The sequence below is a fragment of the Macaca mulatta genome, chromosome 12 (assembly GCF_049350105.2).
Source record: "Macaca mulatta isolate MMU2019108-1 chromosome 12, T2T-MMU8v2.0, whole genome shotgun sequence".
In the NCBI taxonomy this organism is placed as follows: Eukaryota; Metazoa; Chordata; class Mammalia; order Primates; family Cercopithecidae; genus Macaca; species Macaca mulatta.
The window spans coordinates 19,146,399-19,171,675 of record NC_133417.1 but is presented as its reverse complement, the minus strand read 5'-3'; the positions used below and the strand labels follow the sequence as shown (position 1 = coordinate 19,171,675).

The 25,277-nt window shown below is 38.2% G+C and overlaps 1 long non-coding RNA gene across 1 annotated transcript; it reads left to right on the top strand.

Annotated features, from left to right (window-relative positions):
- Window positions 1–505: 505 nt before the first annotated feature.
- LOC114671505 (uncharacterized) lies at window positions 506–24,245 on the top strand. Its single transcript, XR_013402319.1, has 3 exons — window positions 506–585; window positions 2,530–2,652; window positions 22,584–24,245. It is a non-coding gene; the product is annotated as an uncharacterized LOC114671505 (long non-coding RNA).
- Window positions 24,246–25,277: the final 1,032 nt, after the last annotated feature.

The following is a 25,277-nucleotide window of genomic DNA, read 5'->3' as shown; positions in this document are numbered from 1 at the left end:
GACAGAGTCTCCCTCTGTCACCAAGACTGGAGGGCAGTGGCACAATCTCGTCTCCCTGCAACCTCTGCCTCCTTGGTTCAAGGGATTCTCCTGCCTCAGTCTCCCAAATAGCTGGGATTATGAGCATGTGCCACCATGCCTGGCTAAATTTTGTTTTTTTTTTTTTTTTTTTTTTTTTTAGTAGAAACAAGGTTTTGCCATGTTGGCCTGACTGGTCTCGAACTCCTGACCTCAGGTGATCCTCCTGCCTCAGCTTCCCAAAGTACTAGGATTATAGGTGTGAGCCGCCATGCCTGGTCGACTTCTTATTTCTAGATTCCATTTTTATTTACAGAAGTACTACATCCTTTAATAATTTTTTTCATAGTGTGTTAGGTAAACTTTATGACCTTGCATATATATATTATGGCCTTGTTTGTATATAATGAGAATATTTATTTTCACTCTCTGTAGCTTTTCTAAGTATAAAATTCAAGTTTCTGTATCATTTTCCTTCAGAACTTCGAAGGCATTGCACCATTGCCTTCCAGCATCCAGTGTTGTTGCTGAGAAGACTGCTGCCAATTGGATCTGAAATTTTCTTTGGTAGGTGACCTGCTTTTCGTTTTTCTCTGACAGTTTCTAAGATATTATTTTTATCATTGGTGTTCTTAAATTCACGAGCATTCAATTAAGGCCTTTAAAAAAGTTTTACATATCCTGCTAGGTTGTGGTTAAGCCCTGTCAATCTGCCAAGCTCTGGAAAAATTTCTTCCATTTTTCATTGACTATTTTCTCCTCTTCATGTTTGCTTTTCCTTTTTACCTGGACCTTCTATTAGCTAGTTATTGATCTGCTGGTTTATCCTCTATATTTCTTACTTCCTTTTAAAAAAAATCTCGTATTTCTAATTCTTTGTTATTTTGCTGAACATTTTAGAAGATTTCCCTAATAAGTTCTTTTTAACACATTGGATTTGTTTTAATTTAGACTATTATATTTTTAATTTCTAATGCATACCTTTTTAAAAATAGGGATAGAGTCTTGCTATGTTGCCCAGGCAGATCTCTAACCTGGCTTCAAGTGATCCTCCACCTTGGCCTTCCAAGGTGCTGGGATTATATGCATGAGCCACCACACCTGGCCCTAATACTTATTTTTAAAATCAACTTATTATTCTTGTTTTGGTGGTAACTTATTCTTGTTTTTTATATATATTGTCTTAAATTTCTCTGAGCGTATTTTCATTATTGATCTTAAAATCTCCCTTTCCTCTGAAGTCAAGTATTGTCTGGCTCTTCTCTGTTATAGCTTGGATGATTGCTTCCTCCAAACCTCATGTTGAAATTTGAACTCCAGTGTGGGAGGTGGGACCTAATGGAAGGTATTTGTGTCATGGAAGCAGATCCCTCTTGAATGGATTGATGGCCTTCCTCAGGGCTGAGTGAGTACTCACTCTATTAGATCCCAGGAGAGTTAGTTATTAAAAATAGCCTGGAAACTCCCCTGCTCTCTTTTTGCCTTCCTCTCTTGCCATGTGATCTTTCCACAGCTGGCTTCCCTTTGCTTTCCACCATGAGTGGAAGCAGCCTGAGACCCTCATCAGATGCAGATGCCCAATCTTGAACTTTCCAGCCATCAAAATTGTGAACTCTTTTCCTTTATAAACTAATCAGCCTCAGGTGTTCCTTCAGAGCAACACAAAACAGACATTTTCTTCTGAACTGCTGATTTCCTTACACATCTCCTTATCCTTCGTTGTCTTTTGGATTTGTGAATTAAGCACAAGGCGTGTTGTATGAATGGTTGGTATGCATTTCCTCTGCTGTCATGCAGGTCTGTTTCTCTGAGATGCTTTGTTCACTTCCAAATGAGATGGCTACTTGGAAGCTTTGGTATATGGGTGGCTGGTCCATAGCAGGCTTTACATTGGGGCTCTTGGGATGGGAGCAGATCTTGCCCCTTTTGAAATGCCAAAATAAGATAGCCTTATTTGCAATGCCAACATCCACCCTTGAGGTTCTGGCTTGGCTCAGGTATGTTTCCATGTCTAGAAGGCGCTTCAGTTTATGTAGGGAGTAAATTCTACCGATGCCAGTGTCTCTGCCCATTGGGATGTGGATAAAAAACTATGCCTTACGCATAGTTGTGTATAGAATGTGTGGGAATCACTCTGATTTCACTAAGAAATCCTTCTGTCCAGTTTTCCCTCATCAATGCTGTACCTTCCCTAGGGATGAATTGTGAGGCAGGACTTGATGGACATTTTGGGGGACCGCCCTTCAGCAAGTTCTTCACAGGTAGTGTGGCTTCTCTCTTTACAAGGTGGGGAGCTTTATACCTTTGCTCTCAGCTGTAGTCAGAAAACAACAGAACTGGAGGCAATATGATTAGTTATCTTTTAACATCTGTGTGCACAGAGAAAGAGTACTGTATGGTCTCTCCACAGCCTGGACTCTCCCTTTGGACCTGGATCTCCCAAGGTTAGAGACTAACATTTTCATCTTTATTTCTGTCTGCCAATGATGCTGATGCCAAACTGAATTTCAGGAAGTGTACCAGGAGGGAGGGTACAAGAAGACTGGACAATTATGGAGTGGCTGAGGAAAGAAGGGACCGGAGGAGGAGAGAGAAGACTTGGGTGCAATGCTGAGCTGAATGGAGAAGAACCTGGTGAGTTCTTCCTTGAGGCCCAGGTTGTGATACTATAATTCTCTAATTACCTCAGAGCTAAAACTATTTTATTTGTCTAGAAATGACATGGCCAATGCAATAGACTTAACTTTGTAAAGTGTCAAGCCTTTGGGCAAAAGGAGAAATAAAAAAGACAAAGCCCGCTGGTTAAAGACAGAGAGGGTCCTGTTTGTTGATGGGCTGTGAAGTCCACTCTGAGTGCAGTTGGCTCCCCATCTCCAGCTGCCTTATGTGTTTATTCCTTAACTCTGAAAACGGGAAATTGTGTTCTCCCGTCAGGAGAAACCTTCCTGACAGTTGCAAGTGCTCCACAGGAGTGTTTGCAGCAGGGCTGTGCAGGCGTGGCGATTAGGCCCTGCGTTGCTAGCTGACAGACTGTCACTCCCGGGGGTCATCCCAGCTCCAGCAGCTCTGCAGGGAGAAACTGAGCTGGACAGAATGGGAAACGCTCTCTCTCCAGAGCCTGTATTAAAGAACGGGTCCTGCCATTTGTGGAAGCTGCCACCTTCTCTGTGAGGCTGAAATAACGGAGAAAATCAGTTCATGTTTTGGTAGAGAAAATGGCATATGTTTTCTGTACTATTTTGGCACTCATAATTCTAGAATGTGGCTGGATGAGTTGGTTTCCAGATGTCTGAGGACATTTGTATTAAGGACCGAAAATAAAATAATAGAAACTAGCATTTTTGTTGCACCCACTATTACAAGCTCTGTCACAGAGTGCTTTCAGCACACTGTCTCATTCAAGCTTGCCTCCTTCAGAGTAGGTTTTACTGTCTCCATTTCACATGCATGTAAGTGGAAAACTGGCATTTGAATGCAGATCTGTCTAGCTTCAGAATGCAACTTTTTCCTCCATTAAAACCCTTGTTTTTTAAAGTAAAGAGTACTTGGCAAGCAGTAGGTAAAAATCCCATTTTACTACTGATTCGATGATTTTAGGTGAATTAACCTCCTTGAGCTTCAGATTTTTCACCTGTAAAATAGAAATAATAATAGTACTAAGTTTGTAATCTGTTGTGTGTGTTAAATGACTCTATATATCTATCTGGTATCTATCTATCTATCTATCTATCTATCTATCTATCTATCTACCTACCTACCTACCTACCTATCTATCTATCATCTATCTATCTGCGTACAATCTGCCCATCTCATAACTATGACTGGTACATAATACACATTCAATATGTTTTTGTAGAATAAATGAATGAAAAACAATAATAGTCTTATAGGACATCCATTTCCATGTAGCAAGGTTTCTCAACTTTGGCATTTTGGACTGGGTAATTTTTTGTTGTTAGCATCTGGCTTATGCATTATAGGATATTTAACAGCATCCCTGACCGCTACCTACTAGATGCCAGTAGCAGAACCCTCCTCCCCACAATCATGGCAACCGAAAATGTTCCAGTCATTGCCATATGTCTCCAGTCATTGCCCTACCCTCTGCTAAGAACCACAGCCTCAGAGAGAATCAATTCTGTCTTGGACACCATAGAGCAGCAATCCGTAAACAGCAAATTTTTTACATAGTCAATAGCAAATAGACTTTGTGGGCTACTTGGTCCCCATTGAAACAATACAACTCTGCCACTGTAAAGCATGAAAGAAGTCATAGACAATATATAAACAAGTGAGCACTACCACATTCTGTTAAAACTTCATTTACAAAAACAGGGTGGCCCCTAGGCTGTAGTTTGCTGACTCCTGCTACAGAGAAAATGCAGAGTGAGCAGGTGTGGAGTCCCCTCTTTAAATATGCCACACAGTCACTGTGTCCTACGGGCCTGGGGCTGGCCTTGCATATAGGTAGAGGGGACTTTGTGAACATATAGACTGTGAGAAGGGCCCCTAAGATGCCCTCTGCATCACAGGCTAGGTGTTGTGCCTCCAATATTACCAGGGAAGAATGACCTTCAGGGATGTGAAGCATGGCTTTGACCAGTCCTCTTCTAAAGAGCACATTCCTACAAGAGGGCTGGAAGATAAAGCTGTTATTAGTGAGCACTACCTATATGGGAAAGAGTTTCTCTATTCAGAGGGATTCTTAATTCTCTGTAGTCACTGAACCTAGGACAAGGAGGTGAGACAGGAGAACAGATCTAAAAAGAAGGGACTCTATAAAAGTGTGCAGCAGGGGCCCTGAGCACAAACTTGGCTGACAACTGAAACCTGCTGATAAAGAACATCTCCAGTTTAAACAGAAGAGGAAGTGCCGCAAAAGTCGACTCTATTATTTGGCAAGGGTGTAATTAGGCTTACAAATGGACCTTTATTAATAAGGAGCACTAAAATTCTTCTCTAAATAGTACCCTGCAACCATTGTGTCAGCAGCCTGCAGGCTAAAGCATGTCCCTTATTCTCATGATGCTGTATGCATCTGTCTCAATAGAATACCGAAATTAGTCTACCACAAAAACACTCTCACAGTGCCACAGTGAGAGTCCTTGCCAAGTGCAAACAAGATGGTGGGGATGGAAAGGAAAGGGAATGAAATAGATTTGTTTGGGATTCACTGCTCATTGAGTGATTCATTGAGCTCATATCCACCACCTGTTAAACAAGGAAACATTTAAAAACATCTCCGACGTGATGGTATGCTTTCTTTTTGGTGTTACTATCGTTGGTTCTCTTGTAGAAGGAGAGGCCAATGAGATGTAAACAGTAGCCATGGGAAGCTTCAAGAAAAGTTCTTCCAAGGACTGACTTAGTTGGTAGATCCCTTTTGCTTGTCTGTTCTATCCATGTGTTTCTGCCTGAAACTTGGTTGTAATGGCTGGAGTTTTTGCAGCCACCCTGTGGCTGGGTTGCTAATGACATTAAAAAGGTGTCTGAGTTGCTAATTACATTATAAAGCTGCAATCAAGATCTGGATAACACATCCTTGGACTTATCATTTAAGAGTGAAAAACAAACCTATCTTCTTTAAGAAACTATTTTGAGAGTCTTTATTATGTTGACTGAGGTATCTTAAAGATGACTACAAATTCTTTTCCACTTTTGCCATAGAGAGGTAGAATTTGTTTCCCTTATCTTTAAATCTGGGCTAGTCTTCTGGCCTGTTTGGACCAAAAGAATGTGATAACAGTTCTACAGTGCATCTTCTGGATCTGGGCTTTAAGGGGTCTGCAGTTTCCACCTTTGCCACTGATAGCACCTCTTCTTGGAACCCAACTGCCATGTTGTGAGAAGTCCAAACCACAGGGTGAGATCACACAGAGAAAAACTGAGACACTCCGATCCACAGATTCAACTATACTCTCAGCTGATAGACAGCACTGACTTTCAGCCAAATAAGTGAACCTTCTAGAATGTTCCAACCCAGTCAATCCTCCAGATAACTGCAGCCCTTGCCAATACCACATCAAACCAAAGAATCACATAGCTGAGCCCAGACTTCCAGATGATACCACCCAAAGCATCAGATGAGTGAGTCCTTACAGAAGTACTAACCCATCAAGTCTCCAGATGACTGCAGCCCTAACTGATACTAGTTAGAACAGAAAAACCACCCAGCTAAGCCCAGTCAACCCACAGATTCATGAAAGGTGATTCATAGTGGTGGTCGTTTTAAGGCACACCAATATGATGACTGAAAATAAGAACCATGCAGGGATAGAATGAAGAAGGAAAGATGGAAAAGGCAATCTCGTTAGAATAATTCTACCCATTGGCCTTGTGAACATTGCCTGAAATTTATTCCCCAATTCTGGGCTCTGTTTAGCCACAGTCACTCTTAAAAACTTCAAGTCTCATGCATACATTCATAGGAATATGGGGATCTAATTTTCAGCTTAACTGAATGTTTCAAAAGCCCCTGAACTGAGAAACAAACATAAAAACTGGCCAAGTGGTAAATCTTTAGTTATCTGAGAAAACCAAAATTGAAATAATCCTGTAATCTGTCAGCATGAGCCTGGGTTCTCCTAGAAGATAATTCCTGTTGAAGATGAACTGATGGGTGAGAATTACAATGCCCACAGGGAAAGCCAGTGTATGACTTCTTGTACATTTGGTGAATGAGAAAAAAAAAAAAAAAAAAAGAACATAACCCAAACTAATAGGCAATAGAGAAAGAAGAAAGGGCCTTTGAAATTAATATGTTTAAAATATTGAAAAAGATAAAGAAAGGATTAAATTAGTAGCATTCATAATGGGATTTCATGAAAAAAAAAACAGGCATAGTTGAACAAAAAACTAGATAGAAATTCTAGAAATAAAAAATAATTTAAATTTAAAAAGTCTCAATGGATGAAGAATAGACTCTATATGTATGTATACATATATATTTTTACACACACACACTCTCTTTCTCTCTCTCTCTCTGTGTGAATTTGAAGCCAGATCCAACAAATTACTTAAGGAACAGCACAAAGAACTAAAATGATGCAAAGTAGAAAAGAGAAGTTAAAAGATACAATCGGAATTCTAGGAAGATAAAACAAAGTGATTGCAGTGAGTTGTGTAATTTTTCCAGAAATATAGAAACACTTGAGTCCCTGAGTTGAAAAATTATTCTGAGTCTCAAATAGCATTTCCTGCACAAGTGAGTTGTTGACTAAAGTGACATATGTGTATACATATATAGTTTTTTCTTTGTGTAAGATACTGGCTTCATTATAAAAGAATTCACTTTCATATCATACCTTTTATAATTTCCTCTGATGATGGGACTGGATCTTCATTTTATTTTTCTGCTTCATTTTCTCTGGCCCCTTTCCCCACATTCATGCCCTTTCTCTGCGTCCCTCTTATCAGGAATGCCCACTCCCATTTCCAATGCCTAGCCAAGCTCTGTCACCTTCTAGAAGCCTCCCCTGACCACCCCAGGGCAATGTCTCTATTTTCTCTAAAATTTTACAGCACTAAAGTCTGTTCACTTATTTGGCTTATAGTCAAGTGACTTTTCAATTAGCTCTGCAAGATCTTTAAGGTTGGCAGCCATAGTTTACATTTCTGTGACTTAGTTCTCAATAAATGGTACTTTGTTAATTGATGGCCAAAATTCCAAAGATTTGTGAGACTAATTTTTGGGAGGATGGAAGAGATAGCAATGGGAAGGTTTGCTAAAAACTTGACATAAGAGCATGATGTTATTTCTGCTGCGCCTCTACAAAAATAACAACTACTACGGCTATTATTACTACATCACCATGGCCACTTTTACTACTGCCATTAGTAGTATTGCTATGACCACCAATGTGTAATGAAGGCCTCAAGGTAAAACAATGGAGCAGAATTTTTCAGTGAGTCTGTGGAGCAAGAAGACTTTAAAGTGATGGTGGGAAAAGTAGGTAGAGGAAAGAATTTCTGAAAAGGCAGGAGAAAAGTGAAAGGCGTACAGTTGGAGGGGAAAGAAGATAGAGGGAGGAGAAGAAAGTGGGACTGAAATTCACTTCCTGGTTGCGTAGAATGCTAGGAATAACAAACAAATTAAACAGGACAACAAACCACAAAGATGGTGTAATGTAGTTTATTTCCATGAGAGGAAAAGTCATGTAAGCCTACCAGTTTTATAAAATATGCAGAGGCTGCTTGCCCAAGAGCAAGCCTCATGACTAGTTCAGAGAAGCCAGGTTGTCAGCTCCACAAAACTACCTCCCTGGAGATGTAGCATCATTGTTTTCAGTTACTCAGGTTCACTGGAGCAATTAGGAACTGCTTCAGGGTCATGGAGGCCAAGAGCTTTCTTAGAATACAGTCTCACAGCAAACCAGCTTGGATGGGAGCTAGAGCTTCACAGGTTTGACAACTTGGGCTCAGTCAAGAACTGAGAGTTTTGAGTTTTTTCCCCAGAGTGATAAGGCTAAAGAAATATCTGCATCACTATCACCAAAACCACCAGCAAGTTTGTCATAATCATTGAACTTTAATCACTGACTAACTGGGTTCATTTCCTTAGCCTTTAACTTTTACTATTTTGAAAGGAAAATTACCGTTAATCCCAAATTTCTCTAATTTCCTTGACCAAGTTCCTATTATTTTGTCCCTCCAAAGTGAAATCATTCTTTTCTTGGTTAGTTTATTAACTGAGTTTTCTATATTATGTGTTATAACTCTTGATTCAAAATGTCCTGCTGAACACATCAATCTATCTTGTTGCTGACTTTCAACTTCCTGCTCAATCAATCACAAAACACCTTAATCCTTCTTGTCTTGAATTACATTTGATACCAGTCCTACGTTATCTTTAATAAGCTCACCTAGGTAATTTGCATATAACAAACAAATTAGGTCTTCCAATGATTATTTATAGGGTGCCAAAGCCATAAATCAACTGAGAAATAATCTGCTGTAAGAGGCCTTCTGGCTAAGTGGGGAACAGAACTTAACAAATTAAATTCCTTCTCTCAAATTCAACCTTTTCTTTACAACTACAGAATTCCATCTTTTATCTACAATTAATCGTTAGATTCAGATCAAAAATGAAACTCATGCTGCTATTTTGGATATTTTGGCATCAATTATTTGATTCTTTTCAGTGCATGATCACAAATTTGTGATATTTCTCCATTCTGCATTAACGATCTACTGTACATATACATGTGGAATGATACAGGGAAGAGACATAGGATTCCTGGATTTTCCTTCAGGCTCTGTCATACAGTATCTGAGTTTTGGGGTAATATGCCACCATCCTCCCACTTTCCCCACTCTAAATTGAGGAGGGGTTTATGTATAGGCTTCAAGTGATCTGGGAAAGCTTGAAATGCCATGCGACATTTTTAATGTATTTGTGCCTTTTTTTTTTCCCTTTTAGAGAGAGGCCCATAGCTTTAATCAGAATTTATCTCTAACATCAAAAGGTAAAGAAAGTACATATCAAAGTATATCTCTCTTCTATTTCAGCCCTTGCATAATATAATTTGATTACTATTTTATGTTCTCAAGGGAGAATTCTATTTTCCAAGAAGTCAGAGTTTTAAGTACTCTAACCGAAGGCACCTACAAATCAGGGATGTTGTGAGGAAGGGTAGACTTTTTGGTAAACTATCCTGAGATCATTTCATAAGAAAAAATTAAATTCCTATCTCACACCATACACAAAAATAAATCCCAGGTATATCAAAAAGATAAATATGAAAAGCCACAATTTAAAAATTAGAAGATATGAAAAAATATCCAGCAGTAAAGTATTTCAAAAATAAAAACTATACATCATAGAGGGAAGCATGGATACATTTTTATTACCATGTAGATTCAAACTGCTATATGGTCAAAGACTTCTAAACAAATTTTTAAAACATGCTACCAACAAGAACAAGGTATTTCAAGGACTTATAACCCACAAAGTATCAGTATCTTGAATATATGAAAGTTTTTATATATGAATAAGAAAAGTGCAAAAAATAGAAAATCAGGAAAAGATATAAAGAGTCAACACAATATAAAGTCATTATGAATGGACTCTGCCATTCACATCCCTTTCAGTTCTGACATTGCCTGTCATTTCTAAGGTGTTACTAATTGTGTCATTTACTTTAAAATGTATTCTGTGCCATTTATCATGGTTGTCTATTTCATTTGGGGAACTTTTCTTGTTACATCCCCTGAGAACAAGCACTACTTTAGATCTTTAAAATATATCCATCAGACAGCCCCTAGCTCACCACTGGATACCCAGAAGAAACTCAGTGAATATTACATATATATTTTTACATTTTAACATCTCTAAAATTGAGATTCAAATTACAATCTATGGTATTTAACACTGAGAGCCAGGCAACATTCAAGGCATAGTTGCCATTGACTGCGCAGGCATGAACTTCGTTATTACTACTCATATATTCGTTGAGTTTAATTGTCATTTTGAATATATTTTTAAAAATTACACTCTGACTTGACATTGATGCAAAAAGTTACAGTAAAGGCAGAAGGCACAGAAACAAAGTAGTGGCACAAAATTGTTATCTGTAGAGCAAATATTCATAACTGTGAAATTGCCATAATTCCACACTTTCTTGCGAAATAAAGACCAACTACTCGGTCCTCAGAAAGGAAGGGATCCCCAAACATGAAATTGTGGAAAATTCTGCCTCTGAGATATTTGCAAAAAGATTGTCAAAAATAGGCCAAGCAGTGCAACCCAAGGTAAGAGGGATTGCCACGTCTCTCCAAAGGGAATTTAATGCAACAAAGGAATGATGCGACTGGTTCAAGCTGCCTCTCATTCAACCAAGAAAATATCAGCATGAAAACTTGAAGAACGTGTGTTAGCAGCATGAAGAAAAATTCCAGATAAAATAGTGGAATTCTCTTTTAAGAAATGCTGCCGGGTGTGGTGGCTCATGTCTGTAATCCCAGCACTTTGGGAGGCCAAGGCAGGTGGATCATCTGAGGTCAGGAGTTCAAGACCAACCTGGCCAATGTGGTGAAACCGGTCTCTACTGAAAATACAAAAATTAGCCGGGTGTGGTGTTGGGTGCCTGTAATACCAGCTACTTGGGAGGCTGAAGCAGGAGAATCTCTTGAACCTGGGAGGCAGAGGTTGCAGTGAGCCAAGATCACGCCATTACACTCCAGCCTGGGCAACAGGAGCAAAACTCCGTCTAAAAAAAAAAATGCTGCCTCATCAATGCACTTGATGGTACAGAGGATGATATTGTGAGATAAACATAAATGTTGACTCTGAAATCAGACTGTGACTATGAAGAAACTTTGAAAATGCCTTGAATAATTTATTACACTTTTTTCTGTTTGTAAAATAGTGATAGTTGATAACAAATCTGGCTAGTTATGTCTAAAAGATCTCTTCCAATAAGCTTATAAAATAAACAACAATAAGTGATAAAAATTGTGTCATCATTGTATATAAATAAAGTTATATCCTATATTTGATGTAATAGACATGATTGTTTTTATTAGGTTGTGGTTTATCCTTTCACTGAAACTTGACTGGCTTTGGGACTAGCTTTGACAGATAGAATGTGGAAGAAATGCTGATTTCAGTTCTAGTTCTTAAAGACCTAGAAGCAGCCAGGCACGGTGGCTCACACCTGTAATCCCAGCACTTTGGGAGGCTGAGGTGGGCAGATCACAAGGTCAGGAGTTCAAGACCAGCCTGACAAACATGGTGAAACCACACCTCTACTAAAAATACAAAAAATTAGCCAGGCATGGTGGCACATGCCTGTAATCCCAGCTCCTCAGGAGGCTGAGACAGGAGAATCACTTGAACCTGGGAGGTGGAGGTTGCAGTGAGCCGAGATCGCCCCATTGCACTCCAGACTGGGCCACAGAGCGAGACTCCATCTCAAAATAAAAAGAAACAAACAAACAAAAAAAACAAAAACAAATCTGGAAGCTTCTTTCTTTTTCTCTTTTGGAATGCAGATACCATGTTATAAAAATGCTAATTTAGACTACTGGAAAAGAGAGGCCACATAGGAGAGGAATGAGGCACCCAGGTGATTGCCAGCATCAAATGCCAGACATGAGAGAGAGGCCTAATTTGTTGTTGAGCCAAGTTGAATGCAGCTGTAAGGGTAACCTCAGCTCACACCAGGTAGAGCAGAACCACCCAGGTGAGCCTAGCCAACCCACAGAATTATGAGCAATGCTAAAACATTATTGTTTCAAGAAACTAAATTTTAAAGGTACTTTGTGCAACAATACATAATTAAAACAGGGATTTGTCCTAAAAGGATGTGTTGTCATCACAAAAATCTCAAACCTGTGGTATTGGCTTTGGGACTGAATGTCAGGAGGGGGCTACGAAGGCAGCAAGGAGATGGTGGAAAAAGAGCAAAAAAAAAGCAGTTTATAAATGCTAGAAAAAATGGTGAACATTTAGTGCGGGGACTGCTATTGAGCACTGGAAAAAAGAGTGGACAGTGTTATGTAGTGTCAGAATAATTAGCAAGACTGCCATCTGGGGTAACTGGGAAAAAGAAAAATTACCCAGTAAACTTGTGGATCTGGCTAAGAATACTTCCAAGCAAACTGCTAAAAATATTATCAAGCTTCTTTTAGAAGCATATAATGAAGTGTTGCAAGAGAAAATTGAGCTTAAAATGAACCGTTTAGTTTTTAAGCAGAATTCAGAAGAAATATAGAGAATTCAGCCCAGTTTTTCCAGATGGCAGAAAAAAAAAAATCCTAAGAATAAATAATCTCATGGAAAATAACATCTACAGTAATGTCAGTAAAAGTAGCCTCAGGGTTAAAATGAAATGAGTGTGGCTGAAAGACTCATTGTTTAGACCTCAGAAAGATTTAAAGTGGTACTTGGTGGACCGTTCATCTAAACAAAAAAAGCTTTTAAGAATCTTAAGGTAAATTCTCTCAGTAGAAACATAAGTGTCATAATGAATTTGGAAGTGGCTTTGAGGCATGGGATAAACTCAATCAGATTCATAGAGAATCCACAGAGTCTCTAAGAGGATCGTATTAGTAAAAATATCACCAGCATAGGCTCAAGGGGACAGAGAAATTTATAATAAAAAGAAGCAGGCTAAAAGAGCTATTAAATATGGGCCATTTCTTTTTTTTTTCTTTTTCTTTTTTTTTGAGATGGAGTCTCGCTCTGTCGCCCAGGCTGGAGTGCAGTGGCCGGATCTCAGCTCACTGCAAGCTCCGCCTCCCGGGTTTACGCCATTCTCCTGCCTCAGCCTCCGGAGTAGCTGGGACTACAGGCGCCCGCCACCTCGCCCGGCTAGTTTTTTGTATTTTTTAGTAGAGACCGGGTTTCACCGGGTTAGCCAGGATGGTCTCGATCTCCTGTCCTCGTGATCCGCCCATCTCGGCCTCCCAAAGTGCTGGGATTACAGGCTTCAGCCACCGCGCCCGGCCTGGGCCATTTCTTGTAAGGAGCCAGCTAAGCCCAGAGTAATTAGGGAACTGATCACAGGGAACAGAACTGGTACTAATCAAAGGATATACCCTGCTTTGAGTTGGGGAACTGACATATTCCCAGTGAATTTCAAAATTAGTAGGCAGAAACTGCTATGTGCCCTTCATGTATATAATTGTGGTAAAATACATATAAAATTTACCATTTAGCAATTTTTAACTGTACAGTTCAGTGGCATTAAGTATGTTCACATTGTTGTGCAACCATCATCACTATTCATCTCCAGAGCTTTCTTACCCCAAAGTTGAAACTCTGCACCCACTTAATGATAACTCTCCATGTACCCTTTCCCCCAACCCCTCATAACCATGATTCTACTTTCTGTCTCTATGAACTTGACTGTTCTAGGTACCTCATATAACTGGAATCATACTATATTTGTCCTTTTGTGTCTTAGTGTGATGTTGTGAAGGTCCATTCGTCTTGCTACATGTAACAGAATTTATTCCTTTTTAATGTTGGATATTATTCCATTGTATGTACATATTGTGTTTTGTTTATTCTTTGGTCTATTATTGGGCATTTTGGTTATTTCCACTTCTGGATGTTGAATAATGATTTTATAACCATTGGTGTACACATATTTGTTTGAGTTCTTGTTTTACAATTATTTTGGTTATATATCTAGAAGTGGAATTGGTGAATCATATGTTAATTTCAAGTTAAGTTTGTTGAGAAACTGCCGTACTATTTTCCACAGCAGCTGCAAAATTTTACATTCCCACCAGCAACGCACAAAGATTTCAATTTCTCTACTTTCTCACCAACACTTGTTTTCTATGTCTGTTTTTGTTTTAATAATAGCCATCCTAATGAAGTAGTATCTCATTGTGCTTTTGGTTGGCGTTTCCCTAATGATGAGTGATGCTGAAGATCTTCTTATATGCTTAATGGTTATTTGTAGATCTTCTTTGGAAAACTGTTTATTGAAGTCCTTTGCCCATTTTTAATTGGCTGGGTTGTTGTTTTTGTTGTTGTTGAATTGTAATAGTTCTTTATATAGTTTGAATATTAATCTTTTATTAGATATATAATTTAAAAATGTGTTTTTCTGGCTCTGTGGGTTCTCTTTCACTCTGTGGATAGTGTATTTTTATGTGTCAAATTTATCTCTTTTTTCTTTTATTACCTATGCTTTTGGTATCATGTCCAAAAAGTTATTGTCAAATGCAAAGCTAAGAATTTTTTCCCCTACATTTTCTTCTAAGTGTTTTATAGTTTTGACTCTTACATTTCCATCTTTGATCCATTTTGAGTTAATTTTTATATGTGGTATAAAGTAAGGCTACAACTTTATTGTTATTCATGTGGATATTCAGTTTTCTCAACATAATTTCTTGAAAAAATAACCAAAAAAACCCACAAAAAACCTGTCTTTCCCCATTGGATGGTAATGGCACCCTTGTCAAAAATCATTTGAGTATATATGGAAGAATTTATATCTTGTCTTTCTTTTCTATCTTATTAGTTTATATGTCTGTCTTTCTGCCAGTACCACATTGTTTTGATTATTGTAACTTTGTATTAAGTTTTGAAATGAGGAAGTGTGAGTTGGAGCCAACTTTGTTCTTTTTCAAGATTGCACTGTAAAACATAGGATACTTTTCCATTTAGTTAGGTCTTCTTTTATTTCTTTCAGACATTCTTTTTTCAGTATTCAGTGTACAGGTATTTCATCTCCTTAGTTAAGTTCATACCTAAGTATTTTATTCTTTTTGATGCTACTGTAAATGGAATTGGTTTCCAAATTTCCTCTTTTGCATTGTTTTATATTAGTGTACACAATTGATTTTGTGTATTAATTTTATATCCTGCAACTTTGATGAATTTATTCATTCTGAGAAATTTTGTGTGGACTGTTTGAGTTTCCTACATATAAGATCATGTCATCTGCAAAAAGAGATAATTTTAATTTTTCCTTTCTAATTTGGGTGTCTTTTATTTATTTCTCTTGCCTTCTTGCTCTGACTATAATTTCCAATATGATATTGAATAAAAGTGGTGAGTGTGGGCATCCTTATTGTGTTCCTAATCTTCTGGGAAAAGCTTTCAGCCTTTCACCATTGCATATATTTGCTATGTACTTTTCATATACAGCCTTTGTTAGGTTAAGGTAGTTTTCTCCTAGTTTGTGCAGTGTTTTTATTCTGAGAGGGTGTTGAATCTTGTCAAATACTTTTTTTGCATCAATTGAGAAGATCACGTATTTTTTTTCTTTATTCTGCTAATGTGGTGTATTATATTCATTGGTTTTTATATGTTGAACCATGCTTACAATCAAGGAATAAATCCCACTTAGTCACGGTATATAACACTTTTACTATGCTGCTGAACTCAATTCTTTGTTTGACTTTGGGTATCAGGGTAAGGCTGGCCTCATAAAATAAGTTAGAAAGTGTTCTCTCCTTTTCATTTTTTTTTTTTTTTGAAATGGAGTCTTGCTCTGTCACACAGGCTGGAGTGCAGTGGCATGATCTCAGCTCGTTGCAACCTCCACCTCCTGGGTTTAAGTAATTCTCCTATCTCAGCCTCCTGAGTAGCTGGGACTACAGGTGCGCACCACCACACCCCGCTAATTTTTGGTATTTTTAGTAGAGACAGGGTTTCACCATATTGGTTGGGCTGGTCTCGATCTCCTGACCTCAGGTGATCCACCCGCCTCAGCCTCTCGAAGTGCTGGGATTACAGGCTTGAGCCACCGCGCCCGGCCTCTCCTTTTTATTTTGGTCAACCTAGCTAAGATTTTGTCAATTTTGGTGATCTTTTCAAAGAAACTATAGTTTGTTTGCTGATGTTCTTTATTCTTCTTCTATTCTTTGTTTTTTTAACCTTTGCTCTAATCTTTATTATTTCCTTCATCTGCTAGTTTTCCGTTTTGCTCACTCTTCATTTTCTCTTCCCTTAATGTGTAAATTTGAGTCGTTGATTTCAGATCTTTCTTCATTTTAATGTATTTAGAGCTATAAATTTTCCCTTTAGCATGGCTTTTGCTGCATTCCGTAAGTTCTCTTATGTTTGGGTTTTGTTTTCATTTATCTTAGATATTTTCTAATTTTTCTTGCTATTTCTTCTTGTATCCACTGGCCGTTTAAGAGTGTGTTGCTTGGCCAGGCACAGTGGCTCACGCCTGTAATCCTAGCACTTTGGGAGGCCGAGGTGGGCAGATCACGAGGTCAGGATTTTGAGACTAGCCTGACCAACATGGTGAAACCCCATCTCTACTAAAAATACAAAAAGTAGCTGGACGTGGTGGCACGCGCCTGTAACGCCAGGTACTCAGGCGGTTGCGGCAGAATTGCTTGAACCCTGTAGGCGGAGGTTGCAGTGAGCTGAGATTGTGCCACTGCACTCCATCCTGGGCGATAAAATGAGACTCCATCTCAAAAAAAAAAAAAAAAAAAGAGTGTGTTGCTTAATGTCCACATATTTGTAAATTTTCCCCTCATTCATTTCTAGTTTTATTCTAATGTGATCATAAGTACTTTGTATTGTTAAAACCTTTTAAACTTTAGTAAGACTTGCTTTGTGGTATAATATACTGTCTATCCTGGAAAACATTCAATGTACACTTGAGGAAATGTATATTCTGCTGTTGTTGAGTGGAGTGTTCCATACATATCTGATAGATCCAATTGACTGATAGTGTTATTGCATCCTCCATTTTCTTATTGATCTTCGGTTATTCTATCCATTATAGAAAGTGTAATATTGAAGACTCCAACTATTATCATAGAACCATCTTTTTCTCCTTTCATTTCTGCCAATGTCTGCTTCATATATTTTGAAGCTCTGATGCTTGCTGCATATATGTTTATAATTGTTATTTTGTGGTGTGTTGACCTTTTTCTCAATATATAACATGCTTTTTGTCTATTTAACATTTTTTGACTTGAAGTTTAATTATCTAATATTAGTATAGCCACCCCAGCTCTCTTTTTGTTACTGTATGCATAGAATATCTTTTTCCATCCTTTCACTTTCAATCTATTTATGTCTTTAGAATTAAAGTGAATCTCTTATAGAGGTTATCTAGTTGGATCATGTTTTTAAAATTCATTCTGCCAATATATTATTTTAATTTGAGAGTTTAATCCATTTGTGTTTGGAGTAATTACTGAGAATGAAGTATTTACTTTTGTCCTTTTATTATTTGTTTTGGTGTTTTATAGCTTTTTCATCTCCCATTCCCTCCAATACTGCATTCTTTTGTGTTTAGTTCATTTTTGTAGTTTCACATTTTGATTATCTTCTCATTTTCACTTGTATATATCCTATAGATATTATCTTTGTAGTTATGACAGTGATCACATATAACATTCTAAAATTATAACAACCTAATTTAAATTGATACCAACTTAACTTCAGTTGCATATGAAACCTCTACTTCTGTGAAGCTCCTCTCTCCATTATATAATTGATATCACAAATTGTAACTCTATAATACAGTTTGGATTTTTGTCCCCTTCAAATCTCAGGTTGAAATTTGATCCCAATGCTGGAGGTAGGGCCTAGTGGAAAGTGTTTGGGTCATGGAGATGGATCCCTCACGAATGGCTTGGTGCCCTCCCCATGGTAATAAGTGAGTTCTTGCTCCATTAGTTCATACAAGAGCTGGTTGTTTAAAAGAGCCTGGCATCTCTCTCGCCCCCTCTCTTGCCATGTGACATGTCTGCTCCCCCTCCACATTCTACCATGAGTAAAAGCTTCCTGAGGCCTCACCAAAAGCTGAGCAGATGTTGTGCCGTGCTTGCACAACCTGCAGAACTGTTAGCCAAGTTCTTTTCTTTATAAATTATCCAGCCTAGATATGCCTTTATGGGAACGCAAACCAGCTAACATACTTCATATATTGTGTATCCACTAACAGAGACTTACCTTTTTCTTTTTTTGCATTTGTCTTTTAAATTCTGTAGAATATAAAAAGTGATGTTAGAACTAAAATTACAATAATATTGGTTTTTATATTTGCCCATGTATTTACCTCAAGTAAAGATCTTCCTCATATCTTCATGTGACTTTGAGTTACTGCCTAGTATCCTTTTATTTCAAAATGGACTTCCTTTAGCATTTCTTATAGGACAGATTGAGTGGTAATGAACACATTCAGCTTTTGTGTATCTAGAAATGTCTTAATTTCTTCATCATTTTTGAGGAACAGTTTTGTTAGATGTAAAATTTTTGATTAACAATTTTTTTCTTTCAGCACTTTAAATACATCATCCCACTGCCTTCTGGCCAGCAAGGTTTCTGTTGACAAATTGGCTGATAGTATTAGAGGATCCCTTGTATCTGACAAACCGATTCTCTCTTGCTGCTTTTAAGATTCTTTCTTTGTCTCTCTTTGTTTTCCAGCAGTTTTATTATAAGGTGTCTCAGTATAGGTTATTTTGAATTTACCCTGCTTGCAGCTTGTTGAGCTTCTTGGACTTGTAGATGAATACATATGCAAATTTAGAAAGTTTTTCACGATTGTGTCTTCAAATAATCTCTCTGCTTCTTTCTGTCTTATCCTTCCGAGACTCCTATAATGTGTATATTGATCTGCTTGATAGTGCCTCACATATCTCTTTTTTTTTTTTTTTTTTTTTTTGAGACGGAGTCTGGCTCTGTCGCCCAGGCTGGAGTGCAGTGGTGCGATCTCGGCTCACTGCAAGCTCCGCCTCCCAGGTTCACGCCATTCTCCTGCCTCAGCCTCCCGAGTAGCTGGGACTACAGGCGCCCACAACCGCGCCCGGCTAATTTTTTTGTATTTTTAGTAGAGACGGGGTTTCACCGTGGTCTCGATCTCCTGACCTTGTGATCCGCCCGCCTCGGCCTCCCAAAGTGCTGGGATTACAGGCGTGAGCCACCACGCCCGGCCAGCCTCACATATCTCTTAAGGTCTGTTCACTTTTCCCTATTCTTTTTCCTTTTAGCCTCTCAGATTAGATTATTTCAATTTTCCTGTCTATATGTTCACCGATTTTTCTGCCTGCTAAATCTGCTGAATTCCTGTAGTGGTTACTACAATGTAGTTATTGCTTTTTTCAGCTCCAGATATTTTTCTTTTAATAATCTGTGTCTCTTGTTGATGTTCTTATTTCTCATATTCTTTTACTAATTTTATTTAGTTATTTGTCTGTATTTTCCATCAGCTCTTTGAGCATATTTAAGACATTGAACTGGTTTAAAGTTCAGTGTTGTGCTTGAAATGAAATTGTTTCTGCCAATTTGAATTTATCTTACTTGCAGCTTGTTGAATTTCTTGGATTCATAGATTAACACAGTTAATCAAATTTAGGAATTTTTGGCCATTACTTCTTCAAATAATCTCTCTGCCCCTTTCTACCTTCTCTTTCTGAGAGTTTTGTTCCTTTACATATGCCATATTTTAGTTATTTATTTATTTTTTGTATATACCTTGTGATATTTTTGATGGAAATTAGGCATTTGAAAAAACAGCCACTCCTTGTAATCTCTGCAGACAGAAGAAGTCATTATGCTCTGAGCCTAGGGATCAGCCTAAGGTGAGACCTTGGAGTCTTCTCAGGTCTTTTCTGAGAATGTGTTTTGCCTGGGTTTATGTCTGGCTTTCTCAATTTCCCTATAAACACGGCTGCTTTTGAATATCTTAATTTCCCAAAGAGTTTCACCTTTCATTCTCCTTGGGGCCTTAGATGGTCTATTGTTTGTCTCCACCCATAATCTCTTGCCTCAGGTATCTGTGGGTTAATAGTCATCCTGTGGCTTTCACAAGCAGTGGCTGCTGCTTTTTCCCACCTGAGATCTAAGTTAGGCCAGACACAGACTGGTTCTTCAGGCAGTCCCCAGAAAGGTTAGAGCTTGGAAAGGATGGTCTGCTCTGCTCTCTGGTGCAACTATAGACTCCTCGTGACCAAGACCATACCATACCAGAGAGGGGCTGGGGCAGAAGTGAATAAAAATGCCATGAAATGTCCTACAAATTTGAATGTGGCTTTTTTTTTTTTTTTTTTTGTATTGAGTATTTGCTTGGTTGCTTTAGACTTTTCCTTTATTCCAGACCTCCTATAAGATTAGTTCAGCTAGTTTCTAGTTGTTTTCTGAAGTTTCCATGGGGGAACAGAGACTCAGAACTTTTCTATATACCATTTTGCTGCCATCACTACATTTTACCGCTTTTTAAATGAGAGCATCTAATGAAGTTATCCAATCCATGTCACACCACTGTATGTGGTGTTTTAGGGGAAAAAAACTTGTCTTTTTAGTTTACAGATAACTACATTAAAAATGTTGCATCAAGGAGTCTCATATACTTTCAAACTTGATACAGATGATGAGATTTGAATTTTGAGCTGTTGCCACAATGAAATGAGACTTGAGGAGTGCATGTATTTTGCAAGTGGGAGAGATATGAAATGTTGCTGCCAGGGGATATCTTATGGTAGACTATTTTCAAAGATGACCAACAAGAAATTCTCTCTCTTGTGCATGCGTACCCCTTCTTCCATTGAGAGACAGAGTGTATTTCCCCTTCCATTGATCTAAGATGGCCTTATAATTTACTTGGACAAATAGAGTGCTGTTCAAATGATTATCTTGGACTACTACGCAAAGGTCTTAGAAGGTCTTACAACTTCCACTTTTAGCCTCTAATTCAGTCATCATGAAAAAAATCTTAGGGTAAGTCACTGGATTGTGATAGACTGCCTGGAGACACACACTGTATACAGGAGCACCAAGACACCCCAGCTGAGCCTCAGCTAAATGCAGTCACATGCATAACACTCACTATCCTGGGTGAGCAAAGAGCCACCCAGCTGAGCCCAGCTAACACCAGATAGTAGCCTTCTGCTGTGCCCTGACCAAATTGTGGAATCATAAGCAAACAAAATTATTGTTGCTGTTGTTGTTTTAAGTCATTATGATGTTTTTTTGTGGGGGAGGGGGAGGAAGCGGTTATATAGCATAGCCACACTACTTATCTGAGACAAGTATTTAATTGATTTTAATCAGTAATTTAGGTTACAAGCAATTTTCTTCTGTGTAACTGACAAATTAGCCCCTGTTTAAAACGAGACTCCTTAGATACCATGTCTTTCTTTCATTAACTTCTACACGCTAGGGAGGAAATAGCATACATTTGGGTATACACAAGTCTGGGTATTAAATTATCTGTTTTTTATAAGCTAGAGGCCCAGGTAAGTGACTTCACCTTTCTGAGCCAAGGTTTGCTGTTCTGTGAAATGAAGATAATAATTCTGACATAGATTTTGGGGAAGATGAAGGATATTACAGTGTGATATTTGGTCCATATGGAAAACATGAAGCACAATTCCTAGCACAGAGTAGGCATGCAAATGGTGGTAATTAGAGGAATCCCCTTCTAAGAGAAGTCTCTTAGATATTGATATTTTCTCAGAGCTCAAAGAAAGGAGGCTAAAATGGCAATCTGATAGGTGTTTAGTTAATTAATTCAATGATAACATGGGTTTAAACTTGTAAAGGAATTGGAGCAGTGCATATCTACATAATAATAATTAAATGAGTATAATTATTATTGTTATTGTTGTTGCTGCTATTATTATTTGGTCAATTGATTTCATCTAGCATCCCTCTGGTCACACCCAGGAGCCATCAGGCCTTGTTTTAGGTCCTGGTGCCTTCATGCTGGTAAACTATCTTTGGGACCCATCTCTCTCCCACAGAGGAAGTAGTAACATCACAAGTCTGTATCCTACACTCAATAGATGTATTTATTTCATTCTGACCCCATCGGTGAACCACGACTCCCCACTATCTCAGAAAATTTTGCTCTTTGGAGCAATAGAATGGCTTTATTATTATTGTCTGAACAACGTAGACTTGAAGAAATACTTGATTGTTAGAACTAAAATGCTCCTAGAGATGTTCCATGTTTCTTACCTTTCTTCCTTTTTTTTTCTCTTTTCACTAACCTGATAACTTGCCATGTTCCAAGGAGTATCTAAAAAACAACCTATTTTCCAGTTTGCTTTATATTAATTTAGTTGTTTCTTAGTACATATTTCAAGTGGTCAGTTTGTGGTGACGTACTTTTTTTTTTTTTTTTTGACAGGGTCTCACTCTATCACCCAGACTGGAGTGCAGTGGTGCAATTTCATCTCACTGCAACCTCCGCCTCCTGGTTTCAAGTGATTCTCAGGCCTCAGCCACCCAGGTAGCTGGGACTACGGGCATGTGCCACCATGCCTGGCTAATTTTTGTATTTTAGTACAGATGGGTTTCACCATGTTGGCCAGGTTGGTCTCAAACTCCTGGCCTCAAGTGATCCACCCACCTTGACCCAAAATGCTGAGATTATAGGCGTGAACCACTATGCCTGGCAATGTGATTTTAACATAGAAGGTTTCATCTACAGTCTTCGGAACTACTTTAACTTCATTTATTTGCTGTAAGGTCAGAGTTCCACATATCTTAAATCCCCCACCAAATAGCCCTTTGCTAAGTAACCTGGACACTGTGAGCTCAGTGTTGGCTTTAGATCCTTTGTATTTTTCAACCAAACTTCCAAGCTTACTTAATTATCTAATGCTGCAAAATAAATCACCCTAATACTTAGTAATTTGAAACAACAACAGTCATTTATTATCTGTCATAGTTTCTGTGGGCTAGAAATTTGGAACAGCATGGCTAGGCTGTTCTGACTTGGGATCTCTCATGAGGTTACAGTGAGATGTCAGCTGGGGCTGCAGTCATCTGAAGGTTTGACCAGGCTGCAGAATCCATTTCCAAGATGGCTCACTCACATGACTGACCATTTAGTGCTAATTGTTGGTGGAAGATCTCAGATGCCCTCCATGTGAGTCTTTCCATAAAGTTTACTGAGTCTCTTGACAGCGTGGTAATTGGCTTCTCTCAGAGCAACAGATCTAAGAGATCAAGGAAGAAACTGCAATACTTGTTGTGATCTAGCCTGGGCAATCAAGCTTCCTCCATCACTTCCCCTATATTCTATTGGACACTTGGCAGGCCTTCAAGATGACTTCACAATAGAGAACATACTAGAAGATGAGGACCACTGGAGGTCATCTGGAAAGCTGACGGATACATCATCATACTTCACCAAATTTTCTAGAGTAGGTTCAAATCTAAAATTCTGACCAGCTCAGGTATTAACTACATATCTCAGGAAAAAGGTTCTCTTATAATTCGTTAAAGTACCTTTCTCCTTGACTTTCTTCAGAGCTGTTATTCTTGGTCAATGTTTCTAGAATTGGCTATCTTATTGATACAACCCTTAACAACCTCTCTTATTTTAGAAAAAAAAAAAAGGGAAGTAGAGAGAAAGAGAAAAAGTGGGTGGAAAGTAAGAAAAAGGGGAGGGAAAAATCCCAAGGTGTTTAATCTTGTTGTTAAAGTGTTCTGGAGTGCCAGTTGTCACACTGAAGGCAGTATTTTCCAAGATTTCATTTTAAAGAATCAGGCCCATTAATAGTCTCCAAAATGACATTTCTTCTCCTACCAGTTGTATCAACTTGTTATCTGATTTTTTTTTTTTTTTAAACAGGCTTTCACACTGCCTCCATGACATGAAAAGTGGTATTTTTATAGACATGATCTTTTTGGTTAGGGTCTTCTCTGTGTATAAGAGACTATTTAGCATCTCCCATCAAATGTAGAGAATATGTGCCAATTGGAATTTTTGCCAGTGTCTGTCATGTAGATCAATTGCTTTGGAAAAAATAAATACATTTGCATTGTAAAGCTCAGGTGTACATTAATGCTGCTCCCCACAGTTTGGTTTTCCTTTTGCTAACCTGGCCAGTTTTTTTCTGTAAGCCACGTAGGACTCCTCGTAAAGCACAAGGGTACTTATGCAGGATACTCTAAGGGGTAAGACTCAGGCTCTGGCATCTGAACCTGTGTGAATCATGGTTCTGCCAATTATTAACTGAAAGACCATTGGGTAAATTATCGGAAATTTCTAAGCTTCAGTTTTCTTATCTGTAAATCGAAGATACAAATAGACAACTTCATAGGGGTGTCAGATGGACATTGGGCCTGACTGCCATCGCCAAAAATTGGCTTTGAAATTGAATCTAAAACAGCAGTAGTCATTGTGTTATTGTGTGAAGTTAAATGGTGCAAGTGAAGGTGTTTTGAAAAGCTAAGACTACTCCGACAATATTCTAAACACACCACATGTATGTAGATGAATTCAGATAACTGTTGCTCTCAGGAATAGTGACTTCATCACACTAGTAGATATATTCAGTTCAAAATAGTGTACTTAGACATCAGCTTAAACATAATTCAGACATTTTGAAACTTAAACTCAGTATTGAATGAAAATCAAGCTTTAATTTTTGGAGGAAATGGGTCTCTGGTTTTGGTGTCTTGACAGACATAGGGTTCTCTATGGTAGTCAGCCTTCTTTTGATTGAATGCTTCCTTTAATCAAAAAAATGGCAGGGTGTATGAATCTCCACAAAATATTTTTATTTATAAAATATACACCCTTTCTATGATAATAATATGTACATTAAGAATATACACTAAGAATAGGAATTCCTACATTAAGTATATTGTTTTTGTAAAACAATGTCTGCCTAGCTTATTGTCCAGTTAACTTTAGTGACTTTTTAAAAGTTGGCATTGTAAATAAAACAACTTGCAAAAAAGTTTTCTGGAATAGAATTAACAAAATATGATCTTTATTCATGAATTGGAAACTGGAAAAAAGTATTCTTGAAGTAAATGTTCTGAATGGGGTTACTTGGATATCCTCCAGCCTCCTGCAGTCAAGGAG